This window comes from Leptinotarsa decemlineata, unplaced genomic scaffold (genome assembly GCF_025532065.1).
Source record: "Leptinotarsa decemlineata unplaced genomic scaffold, Ldec_3_MD MMD2_P_RNA_scaffold_2, whole genome shotgun sequence".
Lineage (NCBI taxonomy): Eukaryota > Metazoa > Arthropoda > Insecta > Coleoptera > Chrysomelidae > Leptinotarsa > Leptinotarsa decemlineata.
In genome coordinates, this window is record NW_027412529.1 from 2,985,572 (window position 1) to 3,007,387 (window position 21,816).

General features: G+C 34.5%; 1 protein-coding gene and 1 long non-coding RNA gene across 2 annotated transcripts in view; both read right to left on the reverse strand.

The window, feature by feature from the left end:
* LOC111503310 (uncharacterized) overlaps positions 1-21,816 on the reverse strand; it is a 75,910-nt gene that overhangs the window by 31,923 nt on the left and 22,171 nt on the right. The gene's annotated exons all lie outside the window — the stretch shown is intronic.
* Positions 89-6,881, reverse strand: LOC141485214 (uncharacterized). The gene is made up of 2 exons (XR_012467099.1): positions 6,551-6,881; positions 89-464 (listed from the first exon to the last, which is right to left on the reverse strand). It is a non-coding gene; the product is annotated as an uncharacterized lncRNA (long non-coding RNA).

Here is a 21,816-nt window from a genome sequence, read left to right on the forward strand (position 1 = left end):
TTTGGCGGGTGCTTATACAAAGCAAGATTTGAAAAAAATCCAATCGGAGAATAAGATTATCATTATGACATGTCAACAAGAGTACTTACTAGTCCAACTTTGAAAACACGCTGCGTCAAAGAATCCAAAAACTCCCTCTTCTGCGGATCTTTCCTGTCTGAGGGCTTGAAACCCCTCGAACACTCTACCACGTCGGTGATACTCCGTGTTTTTCTAAGACCGAACTCCTCGGTGGGCCAGTAAGTTGAGGGGTAGAGGGGACGGACGTCGGAAGAAATTTTGAACTGACGCTTTTATTGAGGGAGTAGGTTTGCTTGCTGACGGAATAGGAAGATGATTTTTCCGATTTAGAATCAACGATTTTGTTGATGATTCTCATCTTGAGAGTTTTGTTAGCTTTTGGTTTGTCTGATTAGAGTCTAAACATGCATTTATTTCTATTTCAATAATACCAGGTTTTCATCCTAAATATGTGAAAGGAGCAATATAAATGCATAGCTCAGAATATTTCATTCAAGTTTTATGAAATTATTAGGTAGGTTCATCAGATACAGAAAGCACTGATTTTGGTTTGCTTAAGCCTTCAAGTTACAGTTTTCTCCATTCTGGGGATGAGAGTGTGTTTGAACAAAATACTTTTTCTTCAACTAAGAGAAAAAAACATCAAATATGTGACCTTTTCCAAAATGACCCATAACCCACACTTTTGAACCAATCATAGTTGATCGGATTCAAAACTCACTACCTTGGGGCTAAGCACATATATGAGCAAGTTCATAAATTTACAGTTTGTTGTGTCTATGTTGTGAACGAAAAAAATAAACTTTACAAATTATCTCTAAAATATCCGCAAAATGAAGAATTGAAAGAAAGGTATGAAAATTACAAAACCAAGATCGAAAAATTAACTAAACAAGCAAAAAAAGATTATTATTCCATCTGAAAATGGAATTTTTTAACAGGTGATGATCGACTGTATGTCAAACATGCGCCAAACTAACTGACTGTTATAAGGAAACAAGTATAGCTGAAGCACCAGTCAATCTAATAATAACACTGATGATCTTCAAACAAGACTCAACCTCTAACGGAAGCAAGAAACTCTTTGGAAGGTTCGAAATAGATGAACATTTCAACCTAGCAGACCACTGTTATAATATTCATGCAGTCATTGTTCACTGTGGTTCTGGCGTTGAATTTGGTCATTATTACGCCTTGGTCAAAGAAGAAACGGACTGGTTTAAGTTTGACGATAGTCGTGTCACGAAGTGTTCTGGCGATGCATTGAATTTATGGGAGCCTCTGGAGACACCCTACATTTTGTTTTATGAGAGAGAGGACATTGTTATATCAAGATCTTCAGATGATGTGGTGCTGCAGGTTTTTCCGGGTTTTCCTGCAGCTGAAAAAGCAAATGCGCCACTGGAATCAATGTAGTCGCCCCGGAGCGCCAATTAATTTTTATTGTTGTATTTATTTTATTTTTATCATTGTTTTACTGATTTGAATATTTAAAATCTGTTTTTTTTCGAACAAATTGAAAAAAATCAAAACTCATCTAAAGCTTTATGGAAAACTGTAAATTATCTATGTGAAAAAGATAAAACTAAAACAAACATAGAGGCTATTGAAAATGCAGATGGCACTGAAATAACGAATAAAAAAGATATTGCGGACAGATTCAATGACTATTATAGTAAAATAGGACAAAAACTTGCTGAAAAAATCTCAGATGTTCCCAGCAATGATACCGACGGAATCGAGTTTTTTGATCAAACCCTGTATTTACATCCAACAAATGAGAAAGAAATCGGTTCAATAATGAAAACTTTGAAACAAAAAAAAACTCCTGGACCGTATAAACTAAGAGCAGACACCTTAAAAGAGACAGCATCAGAAATCGCAAAGCCCCTAGTATTCTTAGTGAATAAATGTTTTGATATGGGGCGTTTTCCTAGAATTCTTAAGAGCGGAATAATAAAACCCCTACATAAAGGTGGAAATAAATCATCTGTCGCAAATTACAGGTCCATTACACTAATCTCTAACTTATCGAAAATAATCGAAAAAATCATCAAGAAAAGATTATACTCTTACTTAAAACAATTCAATATTTTATCAGATCGTCAATATGGCTTTAGAGAGGGCAGATCTACAGAGGACGCTATTCTAAGAATGACGAAGATGATTTATGAATTGTTAGATAAAAAATTCCTACCGTCAGTATTTTTCTAGACCTGTCTAAAGCATTTGACACTGTCTCTCACAAAATACTCCTTAATAAAATTAAACGATATGGAATAAGAGGAAATATTTATAACCTTCTTGAAAACTATTTATTGGGTATAGAACAAAAAGTTGGAGTTGATGGAATTCTCAGTGAAACACAAACAGTATCATATGGAGTCCCCCGGGGAACTGTACTCGGACCTCTTCTGTTCAGTATCTACATAAACAGTATGTTATTTCTAAACACTAGTGGTGAAATCATTAGCTTTGCTGGTGATACTGCTGTGGTGTACAACTATGAGAAGACAACTTATCTACCTTTCACGTCGTATGCTTGTGGTTTACCAGATCTTGGGCCTTTGAATGTAGGACTAGAATCTCAAATAAAGGTGACAAAATAAAGTATTTAGGAATCATTGTCGATCGACATGTGAAGTGGAATATGCAAACAAAACAAATATCAGGAAAAATAAGAGGTTTTTTGTCTAAATTAAAATATTTGAAGGATTTCTTGAACATTAACTAGTTGAAAACTGTTTATTCTTCCTTGATAGAGTCCTTACTATCCTATGGGATTTGGGGCTGGGGCGGGGTCAATGATTGCTTCTTGAACCAAGTACAGAAATTGCAGAGATGGGTTCTGAAAATTATGTATGGCAAAAAGCTGACATTTTCTTCTGACGCACTCTATAATGAATCTCAATGTAGAGATGTGAGACAAATATTTGTTAATAAAATTTTTCTTTATCTCAAAGCTAATGAAATACAACTGACCCCTCATGAACATTCTTACGATACCAGAAGAACTGATGCAAAATAAAAAAAGTGGATTGTCAGTAATAGACCCATAATCAATATAATTTTCAAGCAAAAACTATTGAGAGAAAGAAAAAGAAAAAAAACTGAATTACACCTATTACAATTGATTACAAGTATCTGTGTCTATATATCGTGTTATTCAGTATTAAACGACGTTACCCCGAAAATGTAAAATTAACCGGATTGTAACTTGAATATAACTGATTTGAGAAAAAAACCTTAGAATTTGAATGTGATTAATAGTATCGTAGTTGTTTTGATAGAAAGATAAACTTATTTTGTTACTGCCTTCATATACACATATACAAGTAGCTTTTGCAGCTACTTCTGTGTTTTTTCCGTGTTTATTCACCACTTTCCCCAATTTAAAGAGTTACTGTATTTTTTAAATGAACTTTTTCATGTAATTATATGTTGTTTACTGTGAATAAACCTTACATTATTATTATTGTTGATTATTTTCATTCGCAAAGTGAACCTTGAGAATTTAATTAATTCAAAATTGTTACTGGAGTGTTTTCCCAACACCAAATGAACGAAATCTCGACTTTTAAAAACGATGAAAACCAAAATAAATATACCTCAGTTCCATAACACCAATACTCGCAGATTTTCAAGGAACTAGGTATGAAGGTGGTTTTTCAAACAAGTCATACACTACAGAGCCTCTTAGGAAATCCAAAAGACAATGTCGAGAATACGAAAAAGTCTGGAATTCACGAAATTACACTGCGACTAATGATGAAATATTGAAAGAGAATATATTTGTACTTGGAGAAACTTACTTTTTATAACGCTATTTTATATGTCAGTTTCAGAAAACTAGTCTTTTGACATACCTAGATACTAGTAGTTCATTGAGCTGTAACCCTTATTCTATGTAGAAAGTTATTTTATTAGTTAAATTGACTTTATTATCATGTCAACTGTTATATAATCAAAACTCATGCTTTTTGATTTCTCTTTTAATTATTTTTATTCATTCTGTAGTAGTGTAGAACTTAAAATGATTGTCGAAATTATTGATACTGTCGTTGTTGGTATTTCTTTGGTTAGCTTTGGTTAGCTGGTTAACGAAAAAAACAGATTTTAAAATAGATTTTTTAAACATAATAACACATTTCACTTTCTTTATGACCTGACTCACACCCGACTTCCAAATCATGTTGCTATCAACATAGGTACCAAGGAATTTAGTACTGTCTGATGAAATTGAGTTTAACTTGGAGCTCCTCCGGGCTATCTTCATCCGTAGCAAGTGTTGTGTCGTTTGCATATAGAATTATTCGGTTTGTTTTGACATGTTCTGGCATATCATTGATGAAAAGCAGAAACATTAGAGGTCCCAAGATGGATCCCTGAGGGACTCCATAGTCGTAACTGTATGGTTGTGATTGACAGTTATCATATTTCACGCACATCTTTTTGAGATTCAAGTATGACTCCAGCCATGTAAGGTACATTTCCTTTAAATCCTTGCGAGTATAACTTACTCAGGATTATTTCATGATTGATAATATCGAATGCCTTGGATACGTCGAAAAAAAGAGCACCCACATACTTCTTCTCAAGGGCATCATAAACACATCAAAAAAACTCGTTTAAAGCACTTTCAGTCGACTTACCCAACTTCTTTATTATTTGAATTGAAGGGGTTATATTTTTAGGAGTAATTAATTTTTGGGATAGAAAGTTTTTGGCTTTCTACTACTCCATCTTGATACAAAAAAGGATGAGGGAATCTTCCAAAGAAAGGAAGGAAGTAATCAATTTGAAAATAAGTAACTCTATACATGGATGTGTAGATCATGCAAAGACACAAACTGAAAGAAAGTTCTCCTGAAACAGCTACTTTCATATAAGCATTGAATTATACGAAAAAAAAAATTCTTTCGAAACAAATACTTCTATATGAACACTGAATTATACAGAAGATACTTTTCTCTACTCAGTTTGTATTTCAAACATTCGCTGTGGAATAAAAATCAGATATCATACACATGAGTTCTACTTTAAATGAATGGTAACAAATTGCACTTACATGGAACACTGTCATCCTCACTGGTATACATCGATGTTTCGCCTTAAGACACTTGCCCCAAGGCTCTTCAGTTCCAAAATGGATAACATTATAGAAAATACACTCAATTCATTCATGAATTACGATTTTTAATGTCTCGGAATAAGCTTGATCTGCTTATGTCATCGATGACATCGTAATGAAATTCATTCACCTATTTGATTTAATCCCAGCCAAGAGCAATCTTATTTGAATTGAAGGGGTTATATTTTTAGGAGTAATTAATTTTTGGGAAAGAAAGCTTTTGGCTTTCTACTATTGATTACTTCCTTCCTTTCTTTGGAAGATTCCCTCATCCTTTTTTTGTATCAAGATGGAGTAGTAGAAATCCAAAAACTTTCTTCATTATGTTCAACTTCTCCAAAAAATTAGTCATCTTCTCAAAAACATTACATAATACCGTGGGTACTGCTATGGGTCTTTAGTTTTCCATTATGTTGGGGTCTCATTTCTCAAAATTGGTGAAAGAAGACCAATTTTCAGTTCATCAGGGAATTCGCCGAGTTCGATGGATACTTTTCAAGACTCTCGTGGAGATACAATCAACTCCTACTGAGTTAGTATTCTTCAAAGATAAATTGATTTCACTAATATCACATGAGTGTACTGCTACTGAAAGACGTTGGCCCAAAATTGTATGTATGGTTTATTAGCTATTGTTGTAAAATAGGTGTCGAAATTGTCAACAACAATATTTCTATTGCAGAAAAGTAAATAATCTATCATGTTTCTGACTCAGAGTACAATCACCATATGCCACTGTCAACATTTTGAGTGTTTCTGATAACTCATTTCCATTTTTCACACAAAATTTGATGCTGATTCTTCGATAAACGTAACACGTAACACCAACAAAGTCAACATGCTAAACAGCTGATATTATGTACATATGTTTGAGAAACATGAAAAAAAATCGCTAATCGAATGTATCTACATATCACACGAAATTTCGACATTCACCTTATTTTTGAACAAAGCCCGTAGACAATGTTTTTGAACAATTTTCAGAAAAGAAATCCAAGCCGTGGCATCAAAAAAATTTCGTTTAATGTCTGAATATTATTAAATCAAAAATCTTCTCAACACGCCATAGATGAAGAAGTTGAGCAAATCAAATCCAACAGAATTTTAGAATGTTGTAGATAGTATATAATTGAGAAAGATATATCCTAGCCAGGAATCTGAACTTTGAAATCCTTTTGCTCACCTTGATAGCAAAAGTTATGAAGGTAGTGATAAAAATAGCATTATGGCATGAATTATTTTGGCAGACACCTGTGACCTGACAAGCAACAGTTTTTGACAGAGTAGGTATGTTGTTTATTGAAGTTTTCGGTGAAAAAACAAAACTTTTTGATTCACCAAAAAGCTGTGGTGACTATCGAATTGAACTTTCAGCCACTACCGGATTTTGAATACTACCAGTGTGTATTTGAATCACTCAATTTGCTTGTATCGAATTTAACGCCCTGTACATTTTCTCGTCTTCCTGTCAGCACATTTTGTCTCCGAAAAACACTGAAAATCACCAAAACGCACGGACGCGCCCCTCAAAAGGTAGGTTTTTCCACAAAGTCCGATTATACTACTAATTTTAATGAGGCAAAAACGTTTTGTAAGAAATATATGTTTAACAAAACACAATCCGAAAATAAATCGGTTACGGGCAGGGATTCGGTTTGCATCTGGACTTCGTCCAAATACTTTGTTCGAATCTATCAGAGATTGACGTTACTGGAATCTTTTTGTGGGATGTCGGTTGGTGGTGTTGGGTTCGATTAAAATCGCACGTCAAAAAATTCTAGTTGGACTGAAATACCTCTATAGTCGCAAATTTAGTATATTTTTCAAAAACGAAATACAAGCACTACAGGAAAATCTTCGAGGCGCTCTAAGAGCGGTGCCTGTGCGAAAGTAGCGATTCAGATTTGAATAGCTGGAAAATAAATCGATTTGGAGAAAAGTTCTCAGGAAGTTTGTTCCATATAAACGCAGTTCTCCAAATGGATGAGTTCTTAGGGCCAGTTGTATAGGTCTCGTTTATAGTTTAGTTTAAATTTAGGATTGAACTTATATTTGAACTTAGGTTTAAAGCGATGAAATGCTAAAATATCTTTTGTATATCTTCCAGTTGAAGACTCGTAGACACGACAACATTGATAAGTGAATTGAAATTGACCTGCCGTCGAACATTGACGTAGATATCGTGAATGCCATATGCAATTTGTTAATAAGTTCATAATCTGACTCTGTAATAAAAGGGACTGCGGGAGCCACACTAATAGGAAGTCATCAAATTTTTCCAAGCAGGAAGTGGAGAAGCTATTTCTAGAATACTTGTATTTATAAGAAAAAAATTTTAAATGAATGCTAAAAAAATTATTTTTTTTAAATCAATTGATTAATTAATGAAGAAAAGAGAAATTAAACTGTCTATGTTTTTTACCACTTTTATTTGTAACTAACGTTACTGCAGTTTCGTCCTATAGGGACATTTTCAAACTTATACAATATATAAACTTATGCAATATATAATATATACAATATATACATACATACAATATATACAGGCTGATTCACGGTGGATGGCACATTAGACGTTTCTGGTGAACCAGACAACGGATCACTTTGAAAATTTAATGGAGGGCATATTCGGACATTCTCTAGCCAACTAAAATATTTTCGACAATGCGGTGTTGCCGCTTCTATTAGAAAGCAGTAGCAACTTTGATTTTTCAAATGGAATACTCTGTATATAATATTATTTTTGGAATCTCCAACAATTGCCCGACAACTTTTCTTGATATTTCCCTATACCTATCTGTTACCGTTTTCGAAATAAAAATTAATTTCAATTTTTTTCTTCGAAAATCATGACTTCTAAAAATGCCGATATCTTTTAGTTAAGAAGTACTATGATATCGAAATTTGGTTTGGGGTTAGGTGATACTTGGACACTTCCCACACGTCAGCCTAATCTCCGTTACTTCAATACAGGGTGGTAAAAAAATACAGTTTTTTCGTTTACTTGAAAAAGTTGCTGAAATTTGATTATTTTAAATGGAACACCCTGTATATTATTGAAAATTCGGAAAGCTGCTGAAATTTGCTTTCTTTCTATGTAATCATACCTATACCTAACTAGTCAAGTTTCGGACTTATGAACATTTCTTTGTGAAAATGTCCCTTCAGAATGGTATTTCCATTCGGTATTTGGAAAGCAGGCCATGATTACTATTTGACAGTAGCGTTGTGACATTCTCCTAATAATATCGACATTTTCGTCACTTCAGAAGTTGCAAATACCTTCAAAACGATGGAACAAAACTATTCAAACGAAGTTCTTATGAATTTGTTTATTATTTTTGGACAGTGTGACAAAATTATCAGCAGAACATGTAGAAAGTTCAATGAAATGTATCCGAATCTACCGCCAACGAACCTCAAGAAATTTATACGAATTCAGAACAATTTCAATGCATTTGGATCAACTTTAAAATCACCAAGAAACTTGCCTCGACCCGTAACTTTCGAAGACAACCAGATTAATGTCTTAGCATATTTTCACGCATTTCCCGAGTCATCGATAAGAAGTGCTGAAGAAGATTTGGGTATAAAATATTCATCGGTTCAAAGAATCTTGCGAAGACATAAAATGCATGATTATAAATTCACCAAAATTCAAGCAATGAAGCCTCAAGATCCTCAACAGAGAGTAGAATTTTGTGAAATGTTGTTGACACGCATTCAAGAAGATCCACTTTTTTTAAATAAAATTATTTGGAATGATGAATCAAAATTTTCGAGAGAAGGGATTTTCAATAGAAAAAATCGTCATTATTGGTCCAGTGAAAATCCTCACGTCACAAAAGAAGCCGGATTTCAAGAAAAATTTAGTTTTAATGTCTTCTGCATGTTGATGGACAACAAATTGAGGTACGTGATATACGAGAAGTCATTAACATCCAGAAGCTACCTGAATATTTTGGAGAATACTGTAGACAGTTTCGTGGATAATCTGCCACTCGAAGATTATCGAAACTGTTGGAACCAACTAGACGGAGCTCCTGCACATTGCACAAGAGAAGTGAGCGCAGAACTGGATAGACTATTTGACGATCGGTGGATGGAATTGGCCATGGAATTGGCCATGGAATTGGCCATGGAATTGGCCAGCGAGATCACCCGATCTTAATCCATTAGATTTTTATTTGTGGGAAATGTTTAAAGAAAAAGTTTACAAAATACCCGTGCGTTCGAGAGATGAATTGTTAGAAAGGATTGCCCAAACATTTGAAGATTTGGATCCCAATGAAATCAGATCTGCCACCACGAAAGCAGTCAACACCCGCATTTTAAAGTGCTTGGAAGTGAACGGCCAGCGATTCGAACATATTTTGAAATATTCCACATGATTGTTTTACTTTTTTATAATTATTCATATCAATATTTCCAATTTCAAGTTTCTTGGTGCTTTTTTAAAGTTTATCCAAACATATTGAAATTGTTCTGAATTCATATAAATTTCTTGAGGTTCATTGGCGGTAGATTCGGATACATTTCATTGAACTTTCTACATGTTCTGCTGATAATTTTGTCACACTGTCCAAAAATAATAAACAAATTCATAAGAACTTCGTTTGAATAGTTTTGTTCCATCGTTTTGAAGGTATTTGCAACTTCTGAAGTGACGAAAATGTCGATATTATTAGGAGAATGTCACAACGCTACTGTCAAATAGTAATCATAGCCTGCTTACCAAATACCGAATGGAAATACCATTCTGAAGGGACATTTTCACAAATAAATGTTCATAAGTCCGAAACTTGACTAGTTAGGTATAGGTATGATATACATAGAAAGAAAGCAAATTTCAGCAGCTTTCCGAATTTTCAATAATATACAGGGTGTTCCATTTAAAATAATCAAATTTCAGCAACTTTTTCAAGCAAACGAAAAAACTGTATTTTTTTACCACCCTGTATTGAAGTAACGGAGATTAGGCTGACGTGTGGGAAGTGTTCAAGTATCACCTAACTCCAAACCAAATTTTGATATCATAGTACTTCTTAACTAAAAGATATCGGCATTTTTAGAAGTCATGATTTTCGAAGAAAAAATTGAAATTAATTTTTATTTCGAAAACGGTAACAGATAGGTATAGGGAAATATCAAGAAAAGTTGTCGGGCAATTGTTGGAGATTCCAAAAATAATATTATATACAGAGTGTTCCATTTGAAAAATCAAAGTTGCTACTGCTTTCTAATAGAAGCGGCAACACCGCATTGTCGAAAATATTTTAGTTGGCTAGAGAATGTCTGAATATGCCCTCCATTAAATTTTCAAAGTGATCCGTTGTCTGGTTCACCAGAAACGTCTAATGTGCCATCCACCGTGAATCAGCCTGTATAATATATACAATATATACTTATACAATATATAAGTTTGAAAATGTCCTTATATTGTAACAAACGTTACTGCAGTTTCGTCCTATAAGGACATTGTCAAACTTATATATTGTATAAGTTTGAAAATTTCCCTATAGAACGAAACTGCAGTAACGTTAGTTACAAATAAAAGTGGTGAAAAACATAGAAAGTTTAATTTCTCTTTTCTTCATTGATTTCCTACCACTAACGGCTACATCCATCAATTAGTTGATTAATTTATCATCATCTTCATTTTCATCACGAACAAGTCTCTGTGATCAGAGATAATTTAATTAATGAATACTGCTAGCAAATCAAATTTTGAAAAGAGATACAACAGAAAAAGAAAGTATAAGTATAAATAAAATAAAATAAATAGAAATGGAATTTTTAATAATCAGTTCGAAACACTGTTCTATCTGAGATATGTGTTAATTGCGTCAACTAAATTTGTTTTCTTCACTAAGGATCAATTATCACATGAAAAAAGGTTCTATCCGTTTTGAGAATCCAGTCTTTAATGTTCTTCTTGAATATATGTTTGCTATAAATAATTCTTATACTTTCTGGCAATGTGTTGTATATTTTAGGTACTAGATAGGTAAAAGTTCAGCTTTCTGAGCACAGCTTTCTGTGTTCTTGGAATTTTGAAATAATCTGAAATCAATGCCCTTGTTTGGTGAGTATGATGTACTTTTTCAAAATATTTCTGGTTATTTAATGCAAAATTCAAAATATATTTCACATATAATTGTCGAATATCCATGATTACTAAATCCTTATATAATTGATCAGTTGGAAAGGTTTTTTTTAGATAACATTATTTTGAGTATTGCTTTTTGTACAACTTCCAATTGTTTTGGGTAAATTTTCGCTGCTCGTCGTGCTAATAATAAGGGAGCCCAAGCGGGGGTTTCGGGATTTACTAAAGCGTGGCAGATTGATATACAGGGGGATACCTTGTACCCGGTTAAGTACCTCCATCAAATATGAGCTCCATATATAAGGCCGCCTGTGAGGGATGAAGGATCAGATTAGTAAAAAAAATTCTCTAGCGCGTCAGATTAAGGTAGGGTGAGTTAATTACCTGCTCAAAAGTGTATATTTCAGTAATCTGACAATTTGAGAGTGACGTAAAGAAAGGGGAGGGCAGCAAAGTTGTAAAAAAATAGCGTCATTTCGACATTTTCGAGCGTAGCTAATTTTTTATTCATTTTGAAGAAAATAATTCAAAAATAACGAAAAATATATAATCTGACGATTTCCGCAAGCCGAAATAACAAAAATTCGTCGATAAAGTTTAATGCGTGCAGCTGTGTGATACCTATACTTCCCTCTCTGAGTTTCTATTCCTCTATTCTCTATTCACTTTTTCTCTATCTTTTACTCTCTCACTCCGTCCCCACTCTGAATTCTGGTGCCATGACGCCATCACAGCTGATCACAGAGACTCCTTCGTGATGAAGATGATGATTGATTGATCAATTAATTGATTCATGTAGCCGTTACTACGTGGTAGGAAATCATAATGAAGAAAAGAGAAATTAAACTTTCTATGTTTTTACCACTTTTATTTGTAACTAACGTTACTGCAGTTTCATCCTATGAGGACATTTTCAAACATATATCTTGTATAAGTTTGAAAATGTCCTTATAGGACGAAACTGCAATTATTATTTCCTTATAAATACAAGTATTCTACTTAAAAAACTCACACTTATTGATTTGCATGTTATTTCCTGAGCTTTTCCATTAATTAAGTTCAATGAATTAAAAAAAAAATTAAAAAATTGTTTTTGTCAGATTAAGCGAATCCCTCCAGATAATCGTCAGATTATGAGACAGCACGTCTAAAGATAAATCATATATATCTCAATAACACGCGCTTGAGTTTTCCAAAATGGCGAATTTTTTTTGCACATTATAATAATTGCCGCGACTTTGCATCAGATCGAAATCGTCAGATTATTGAATAAGAGTTTTTTTTGTTACACTTCACACTCCCTTAGAAAATCTGACGCGCTCGGTTAATTTTTTTTTTCTTTTCACATTTAACCCTTACGTACAACCACCCACATCATGCAAACGATCACATTAACATACCAACATTATTAAAGATACGTAGGACATTGATGCTATCAATATATGACGTACTCGAGTATGTCCATGCATTAGTATTTTTAACATATTTTGAAATCTATAGCCGCTTCCCCCACCGATGAAAAGGTATATATTATTTTTCTTCTTATCATTTAAGCTTTGCAACCTAATATGCCTCAATGACACTCGAGTAAATCCCCATTTTGCATCGTGGGCTTCCCTGCTATAAGAAACTGATGTACATTATTCAAAACTTGGAGCACCGCGATGTTGAATGGTTTGATGATAACGACATAGACATTCCAAAGCCGGATGAAGAAAGTGAGCAGACACACAAACAAGCAAACATTCAATGTCATTGAAAGCTCAGAATCATGGATTCGGATTCATGGACTGAAGACTGTTAATTGGAAGTAATATTGTATATATCGAAAAATTTAAGGACGTTTGTTTTGTTCGTAATATTACTTAAGATATTGTACCTTACTCTTTGTTGAATACCGTGCTAATAAGGTTTGTTTAATTGAATATTATGTGCATTAAATTCGTCTATCCTAAATATGTTTTCTCATTTCTAGAATTTTAACTGCTGCCCATGAATCGATTAAAAAGAGAATACATTAAAAAAATGCATATAACAATATTTACGTAAGCATGGGAGGGTGGGTAAAAGCTTTGCTTACTTTTGCTGAAAATGGGGATGGGGAGATAATCTATTCTTTCTAGACTACTGGCAGTTGTAGCCCTCCAGATTTTCATCCTAGTTACACCAATCCGTGAAAACTGTGAATCGTGACAAAATCCCCATTCTAGAGAGCCTACTATTCTCTGTTCTATGAATTCCTCTGCCAAAATTAGCAAAAATGTTCCCGCTATTTTGCATTCGAAAAAGCATGAATGAATTCACCATAGAGATTAGAAATTGGTATATTAATTTTCTGATGACAGGAACTGTTCCGTGGTTATTGAAACTAGCATCGAGAAAAGTGTTGCAATTCTGATTTGTGAGAGCATCAGTGTTTGTGTTGGAGTCAATTTGCAGGCCACCTTCCAAGATTACCCAATGTTCATAGAGAAATAAAACAGACATTGAATTTATGCTCGTACATACATTGTATTCGCGAAACGAGTTATTTACGTTTCATACGTTAAAAATAATCGTCTGTTTATGCGGCTCGAGAAGAAAAACAAATTCAATGAAGGATCTGGCCAGCCGTGAAAATTTACAGAAAATATCTTCTCCATATAACTTTTAGTGGACTTCAGTGTGGAAGTGACGAATAACAATTTGATGCGGTAGTTTGACACAGAAATACATAAACTCATCATTAAAAAATACATTTTGATGTAATGAAATTTTGATAATGTATTTTTTTTTCAGAAGTTAACTTTCATTGAAAGAATTGCCAAAATAATTGGCAATATTTTATAAGGTGATTGAAATCACTGGGAGATTCATCTAATGAAGCAACACCCTCATGTGTACAACATGTCATTTTCAAGATCAGAAAGTAATTAACAGTATTAATAACAAAAATGAAATGAATGAGCTCATCAATTCCTACAAAGGTCAGTTTGTTTCAACGTGAATAACAAATAAGCAAAGGTAAAACAACACCTGATAAATCATTTGCGATAAATGCAGGGTTGGGTTTTGAATCAAAACCTGAACTGGTATTGAAAACTTTGTCAAAAGTAGATATCCAACAAGCACAATGAAACCTGCAACTTCCCACACGCCACTAGCTAAGAATCAAACTGCTGCAAAAATAGTATGATCAAGATCTTTATCTATCGCTTTGTTTCCCAACTTGGGAAAAATGACAGGTTTTATGTCGACTCCAATAACAGAGAAAATTATACACCCAATAATTAAACATGAGAGCTTCAAAAGTAACCATCAGGGTAATTGTAGACATCAAAACCTTACTTTTTTTGCTAGAAGTGTTTTCTCCAAAAAGATAAATGTCTCCAAACTGGTTACAATAATACAGCACGGACAATTCCGACATCAATATGTCTTGGCACAATCATGTCGCTGGAATGGCAAAGGCTGCTTCTCAAAAGCTTGGGACAGTGTTCTGAACCAGAAAACTGTACATACCTCAGCAACTTTGATGTTTTATAAAGCTCAGATCAGACCGTAAGCTGCTGGATTCCTTCCAGAAAAAAGCGCCATCCGCCTGATTGGAGACGTGAATTGATAGTCTTGAATATCGAAGAAAGGTTCGGGATTTGTATATCTTCTATAGATACTTTCACGGGAAATGTTCAAGTGATTTGGTGCATTTGATTCCTCCAAGAGCGGTACATATCAGAAATACGCAATGGACTATGGCTGCTCATCGTTTTGAGGTTCAGCTCCGTACATCTTGAACTTCACTGTTGAATAACTTCATCATTTGGAAAACTATGTTTATGTGGAATAAACTTCATGAGAACGCTTTTCCGAATTGATTCAATCTCCAGCAAATCAATTCCAATGTGGATCGCTTTTTCACACAGGCACAGCTCTTAGAGCACCAAGCCTGCTGTAACAGAAATTTACGTAACAAGTCTTAACAGACTGTTTTTGTAGTCTAATCAACAAGTTCAAAAACATGAAAAATAGAAGTAAAGGTCCTAAAAATATGAGCGATAGCTCATTCGATTTGGAATCACCTCTAGAAAAATGTTTTTGAAGGATTTTGGTGCAGGTGAGAAATTGCAATTGTTATTAACAAAATAAAATTCAAAAAAATGGTATTTAGTTTTTCGTCAATAACTCGTTTTTAATCTTATTTTGTTAATAACAATTACAATTTTTTACTTGCACCAAAATCCTTCAAAAACATTTTTCTAGAGGTGATTCCGAATCGAATGAGCCATCGCTCATATTTTTAGGACCTTTATCTCTATTTTTCATGTTCTTGAACTTGTTGATTAGACTATTGCAAGAGTGAACAAAATTCTGCGGATCCAATAAAACTGTTTTCGGACGTGTTGCGTACACTATTTTTTCGGCAACGGTGTAGAATAAGAAATCAGTGCGACACATTACTCCATTACATTTTTTTGTAGAACGAACTTTCGAACATTTCAATTCTCATTTGTATTAAATTTTGGAACTCGAACAGAAGATAGGTACTAACAGAAATATTCTAATTCTTACTCACATAGAATTTCGAGCGATCGCTAATTTTGAAGGGATTCAATTTGTAGATTTGTAGATTGAATACAAAGTTCAATACCGCAAGAATTCGAATTTATTCTACCCTCGAATCAAAGGAAATAATGACCATCGTTTTGTGTGTCTGACATATTTCAGTTATTCTACAAAGAAAATATATAATTTTCTTCAGAAAAAACACATAAATTTATCATTCAAGACAAATAACAATTTGCATTCATATATAAATGATTCTAAGTCATCACGCGTCAAATTCAGAAAATCTGGGGTCTACAAGCTAAAGTGCGACGACTGCAATACCTTATATATATATATATATTGGCCAGACTGGCCGCAGTTTTAACCAGAGACTCAAGGAGCATTTGAGAAGTTACATACTAAATAAACAAGATTCCAGTTATGTCAATCATCTTGTTTTGAAAACCACCTTTATACCTAGTTCCTAAAAGGCTACAGAGTCTTTTAGGAAGTCCAAAAGACAAAGTCGAGAATTTGGAAAAGTCTGGAATTTACAAAATTAAATGTAAGGGTCTGCGATGCAAAATATTATGGACAGACTAAAAGATATATTAAAATAAAATATAAGGAACACTTAGCACACCTAAAATATGGAAGACCAGAAAAATCAGCAGTCGACCATCATATTTTGCAACAAAACCATTCAATAGACATTACTTCATTAAGATTAATTAGACAAATTAACAACAACAGGCATCTAGATGCCTATAGGAGTATAGAATTAAATAAACATAATAAAATTATGAATAGCGATGGTGGACCAATACCCAATAGTATGCTATATATGTGAAAGTATTCCAGAAATATCCATCGACGGTCATGCCACACACGGTCAAATGGTTTAAGAATATCAAACGCAATAGATCTTCGACTCTCCATGTATCTCGATTGCGTTATTCCAAATATGGGTGACATACGATAGGAGGTCGCCTGTTGATATTTGCTTCCGAAAGCTATATTGATGATCGTCTTTGAGCCTTCCAAATATTCAAGGATACGGTGGTTTACAGCTTTCTCTATGGTTTTTGATTTCACTGATAGCCTGATAGCAAATCGACTGGTCTATAGTTATTTAGAAGATTGCCGCGAGCAATCTTCCAAAGTGAAGGAGAATCCCCTTTCTTGTAAGACAGGTTGAAAATTTGTAAAATACTGGTGGTTCATTTGCTCTATTCCTATGACTAGACACGTGACTAGACGTTGTCGAAGAGTAATTTCCGGCACTGTGGATTCTAGTTAGGGAATAGTAGGTGGTGTTGCAATTGAACCATCCGCTTTTGTTAATACTGCACATATTGGTAGGTATTATTTCTAGAACGCGTTTTCTTGAAGAAATGTTCATGGAGGGAAATTCCGAGAGAAATGAAAGTTGTAAAGTTTCGTATCTAAGACGTATTTTATTTCGATAAGGATTGCAAACTGTATGTCAGATATTCCTTTATAACACGTATGGGGGGCAAATGTTTTGTCGGTGAGGTGAAATAAAAAATAATGTTTGTGTATCATTCATTCGAAATATTGATATTTCCAAAATTGTCCACAAACATTGTATCAACAAATGTCTTGGTAATCTTTGTGAAATATGACACAAACCGTTGGTACCTGCTACCACCAACTTATCCAACTAAATAGGTTTCAAAATATATTTTCAACTCCAACTAAACTCGAAGAGTTGTACCTGTCAGTTTTTCTGATCACCACGACTTCAACAAATGATCCGACAAGCTCTACATCGAAGCAAATCTCCCCTCCCACATACTTTGTTTGTGCCAAATTCCAATTGATTTGATAAAACTGGACGACTAGCTGCCACGTTCACATTGTTTGTAAAAATAGCCCACAAAAAAAGGCTGATATGTGTGATATATCGCCATGAAAATTCATTAAAAATAAAATTGGAATTTAAATTAACGTAGCACTGAATTGACGCCTCATGAAAAACATGTGATGTCAAGTTAGTAACGGTAGACCTCCATTTCCGTATATTTTTTAAATTTATCTGCCTATTTTTAGTTATTTTTTCGCTACTAGACGGAATAGATGATTGTTCCTCATTATGAAATCTGTTGGTGAAACAAATGATCTATATTCTGAAGGAAACAGTTTGTGAATGGAAACAACCACCAAATTTCCTTCATATAGTACGTGCATAAAATAACGTGAAAAATCACTTTGAACTGAGCAAAAAATACTGTTTTGAATTCTCAAAAAATGTTGATATTTTATTCAACAAATTTAATATTTTCAATTATTATTATTACGCCTTGGTCAAAGACGAAACGGACTGGTTTAAATTTGACGATAATCGCGTCACGAAGTGTTCTGGCGATGCATTGAATTTATTGGAGCCTCTGGAGACACCCTACATTTTGTTTTATAAGAGAGAGGACATTGTTAGATCAAGATCTTCAGATGATGTGGTGCTGCATACTGTAAAAAAATATTACAATATTTTCAATAACAATTTTCTAGGCAGGATGACCAGCTTTCCAGTAATGACGTTTCATAAAATCATAAATTGCTTTAAATAAATACAGGGGAGAGAACAATATCACAGTTACTATTTATTTACAAGATAATCCAAAATGAATCCTTTCAATAGTAATTTCACCTCAACTCTCTCTAAAAATGATATATCAGTAATCGAATCGTTACCATAGAAGAAAACAGCTTACAATATTTAAAGCTGACATGTGGAGTGCCACAGGGCTCTATTTTGGGACCCCTTTTGTTTGCTATCTACACATCTCAACTCGCAAAATGTTCAAAATTTTGTAATATACATTTGTATGCAGACGATACCCAGTTTTATTATAGCTTCTCACCTGAAATGATAGATAATGCGTGTACTCAAATCAATAGTGACTTAAAATTATTTGTGAAAAATGCTTCTGATCACTGCTTAAATATAAATTGTAGTGAACCCAATGTTATTGTTTTCGGACCAAAAAGCCCTAGAAATGATATTTGCAAATCTGTGAAAGTACTAGTAGGGTTGTCCCAGAAGCCAAAAGCCTGGGCATCATTTTGGATAAGGACTTGAAATTCAAAAGTCAGGTTAATCAGTTTATTAGGCGAGCATATTATTCGCTTAAAATTATATATGGACACCGAAATCGTTAGTTATATCTATATTCAATTATGCTGATGTTTTGTACGGTCCATGTTTAACTAACCAATTCAAGAAAAAGATACAAAAAGTTCAGAATTCCTGCTTACGGTTGATTTTTGGTATTAGAAGCAGAGAAAGAATATCACTTAAACCGAAGGATGCTGGCTGATTAAATAAGAACGATAGGAGAATGTTACATGCTGCAACTTTGTTTCACAAAATAATTAATAATAAAGTTTCGTCTTACTTACACCAGAAAATTATTTTTAGAACTGATGTGCATAATATTAATGTGAGGTATAAAGGCCGACTAACTCCGCCATTCTTTCGCACAGAGTTCTTCAGAAGGAGTTTCAGCTACCAAATCTGTGCAATTTATAATGACATTCCCGAGCCCATGAAACGAGATGACTTACTTCAATCATTTCAATACCAATTTCAAACGATTCTTATTATCTATAGGTTATATTATATTATATTATATTATATTATATTATATTATATTATATTATATTATATTATATTATATTATATTATATTATATTATATTATATTATATTATATTATATTATATTATATTATATTATATTATATTATATTATATTATATTATATTATATTATATTATATTATATTATATTATATTATATTATATTATATATAGGTTATAGGTTATATTATCTTATTATCTATAGGTTAAGTGGAAGAGCTATTGAATGATGACTTGTCATCAAGACGATATTATTATGATTACTAAAGTATGGAATAATTTTTCGAGAATATTTTCATTTGCAGCTGAAAACTGTCAAAAACATGTATTCATAACTCTTCAACGTAAGTACTTTTACGTGAAATCTATTACATTGAAAATATATTTTTAAATATCTTCATCTGAAAGGGATAGATTGAGATTTTGATGGAACCTAGGTCGTGAAATTATTTTTCAATCTATTGTTAGTAATATTGAGCGGAGATACAGAGATATATAACATGTGAGAGATGAAGGTAGATCTCAGACACATCTGGTCATAGCAACTGTCGGGGATGAACAATGTCGCTGCTATGTATATGCTTGCCATTCCAGAGTTACTCTTCTCGTTTGGAGTAGTGGAATTGATCCTAGAGGAGCTATATTAACTCGACGTGGAGGCCCGAAAAATGATGCACCTTCATAGAGTTTGCATCCCAAATCATTCGTTCCACGGTTTTACTCCCCCCAACAAGAGGGAGGCCATGGACTGGATGGAGCCTGTAAAGTAAAGTTTGCATACCAAACCGTCCGTTCCATGGTTTTACTTCCCCCGACAACAGGAAGGCAATGGACTGGATGGAGCCTGTAAAGTCTTCAGGAGTCTGTTCCCTCTTCTCTGTATGGACCGCGATCATGAAGCATTTCTCTGCAAGTCAGCTGCTCGAGCAGCTGGTGAACACAGTTTAGTTTTCGATACTGAACGAGGGGATCACAACTCTGTCATCGAGTTGAAACCCGTCCAGTAAAAGGCCCATATGAATGCCGCAGAGGTCACTTCTGCGGCAATACAAGGATAAACGAATGCATGAGGTATTCTTCAATAACATTGAAGATTCAGGCATATCCAAGCGCCTCGAGTATGCTGAAGTCGGAAACTGATGGGTTTGTCATGGCCTGCTAGGTTATGTCTTCAAGACCTTTGTCTTAGTAGCATGATGGATGTAGCGGTTTCTGACACGAGATGCAGGGCCTCTCGCGAGGCGCTCGAGACCCTAATACACTTGCTATCAGCATGTCCAGTATATGCGGTCTCGGTCTATATCCATCGACATAACGCGGCCCTAATTGTGCTTTATTACCACCTACGGCACTTTAATGGTATTCTGGTATACGTTACCCATTAGAGGAAGGGATGGCATATTGAAACGATGAATCCTTGTTACCGCATATTTTTTCTTTCCCAAACGACACCCTTTATACATTTTTCTGTTTATACTCATACACATCTGATCTTTTTGTTGCCGTCTCCTCCTCTTCCTGATGATGCTACCTTAGTTAACGAAGATACGGCTTAGTGCCCTTATGATATGTTGGATCGCGCGTTAAAACGTTAGACCCTCCTAGTCATCGTCGTCGTCGTCATTTTTTGTCGTATCGTCATTTTTTGTCCTGTCGTCATATTCCTAACTTTTCATGCTCAATTTCAAAAACCCGGCAACGCTTCATACGTCGCATTGCTCCATTTTACAACCGACACCGTACCTGTAATGCTTGTGCTGGCCGTCCACACCTCATCTTTGCAACGGATCAGCTCGATACCGTCTCCATCTCTCACACTCATACGTCAAATCGTTCTCTCACTTTAACACACCACAGAGGTAGAGGTGGATTGTAGTTCGGCCATTCCAATTCTAATGCACTTGGCGTCAGCATGTCCAGCATGTGGGTTGGGCTACCTATCGGGTGCGTCTTCACCCAAAAGCCTTTGTGAAACATGCCATCGTGGCCCAGCCTACCCAAGCTAATGTTTAAGGAATCGTGCCGACATCTGAATGGCTGCAGGGTGATATGCGGTTACGAAGAATCCCCTTGGGGAACCAGGCGAAACCTCTTTGTAACCAGTCTTCCTCTGGTAATGCGGGGTTCTGCCAGAGTGACCAACTCTTCCCCTGCTATTGGTGGAAACACACATGAATGAAACAAACACAAAAACAGACACAGAAACAACAAAAACCAATCCCAAGGTTAGACAGAAATGCCCACCTCAATCTATGGCGATGGCTTGGGATGAACAGAAATGGCCACCCCAATCTACCGCTCGGAATGAGGCTGGACATGGCAGATCACCCCGTGATATATTACAAAGGCCAAGGCGTAAGCGCATTTGCG